The sequence below is a fragment of the Pseudonaja textilis genome, unplaced genomic scaffold (genome assembly GCF_049901715.1).
Source record: "Pseudonaja textilis isolate UNSWEBS1 unplaced genomic scaffold, rPseTex1.2 PTEXSCF45, whole genome shotgun sequence".
NCBI lineage: Eukaryota > Metazoa > Chordata > Lepidosauria > Squamata > Elapidae > Pseudonaja > Pseudonaja textilis.
The window spans coordinates 11,753-12,345 of record NW_028262915.1 but is presented as its reverse complement, the minus strand read 5'-3'; positions in this window follow the sequence as shown (position 1 = coordinate 12,345).

Sequence of the window (593 nt, the reverse complement as noted above, 5' to 3'; positions counted from 1 at the left end):
CCATTGTCTCTCATTCTCCTGACTCTATAATTTTTTTCATTGTTGTTTGCTTTCTACTTCCCATCATTTTCTGGTCCTTTCTCTTAATTCCCCCTTTTTCCTTTATAATTTCTCTCCATTTCTTATTCCAATTATTTATTTTATCCCCCTCCCTCTCTTGATTTCTCCTCTGAAATTCCCTCTTCTGCTGTTTCCTTTTCCTTTCTTTAATTTTCCAAACAATTCCCCCTTTAATTATCACATCAAAACTCACATTTTTAACTTTAATTCTTTTTTTCTTGTTTTAATGTTGTTCCACTTGTTCTTTAGGGCTGGTTTCCTCTTTATTTCACTCCTCCCCCTCTGGTTCTCTTTGATCTTCTTTAATCTGCATTACCATTTCTAATTTTTGTAGTATAATGCTGTACATCTCCAAGCTTTCTTTCATCATTTCCTTCCTATTTTATTGTTCCAATTTTATTTCCACACACATTTCTCCCCTTTTGTACACTACTTCTTTTATTTTCCTTTCTTTAATATTTATGTCCAATCCAATTGTCTAGTAGTTTATTGCAACCCACGTCCTTTATATTAAATTTCAACAGTCAGTGTCC